The following is a 969-nucleotide window of genomic DNA, read 5'->3' as shown; positions in this document are numbered from 1 at the left end:
ATATTCGGAAGCTGAAAGGGAGTTTCCAAAGGATAGCCAGATTGAATTCCCACTCTGTCATAAGATTAATGTATTTCATGTTGCCATTGAGATCAGGTTGCAAGCTTCCCTGCAATGCTTATCACAGATAGACAGAGAGAATCTGTGTGATCACCAAAATGAGAACTCTGTCTGAAAGCTATCTCCACTGGATACAGGAGGAAGTCAGTCTCAATGTGCTTGGCTGATGTGTCTCCTCTTACCTTCCCACCTACTTTTGTGTCATTCACAAAATTAGTGACAGTTTGTTTACTTTCCTTATCCATGTTATTAATTTATCATGTAAAAACATTGTGACCCAATCACTGATTGTTGTGGCACTTCACTAGTTATAGGGTGTCATCCTGAAAATATCCCCTCATTCCAACTCTCTATTGGTTAGCCAATCCTCTATTTATGTTAATGCCTCCAATACCATGGGCCTGGAACTATCCTGTTTGTTATCTCTTCAAGTAATTCAGCAAAATTGTCAAGCATGATTTCACTTTATAAAGCCATGCTGACCCTGCTTTATCTTAAGTATTTCTAATTTTATGGAGTATTTCTATTTTTATGGAGTTCAATGCAGCAAAATGTGAGGTGATGCACTTTGGGAAGAATAACAAGAAGGCAGAGTAGTGGGTCAATGGAAAGATTCTTGGTAGTGTGGATGTGCAGAGGGATCTTGGAGTCCATGTACATAGATCCCTGAAAGTTGTCACCCAGGTTGATAGTGCTGTTAAGTAGGTGTATGGTGTATTAGGTTTCATTGGTAGGGGGATTGAGTTCTGGAGCTGCAACATCATGCAGCAACTATACAAAATGCTAGTGTGGCTGCACTTAGAATATTGTGTACAGTTCTGGTCGCCATATTTTGGGAAGGATGTGGAAGCACTGGAAAAGAGTCAAAGGAGATTTACCCAGGATGTTGCCTGCTCTGAGGGAAGGTCT

Source organism: Chiloscyllium plagiosum, chromosome 7 (genome assembly GCF_004010195.1).
Source record: "Chiloscyllium plagiosum isolate BGI_BamShark_2017 chromosome 7, ASM401019v2, whole genome shotgun sequence".
Classification (NCBI taxonomy): domain Eukaryota; kingdom Metazoa; phylum Chordata; class Chondrichthyes; order Orectolobiformes; family Hemiscylliidae; genus Chiloscyllium; species Chiloscyllium plagiosum.
The sequence above is the reverse complement of the archived record's forward strand: the minus strand, read 5'-3'. Positions refer to the sequence as shown.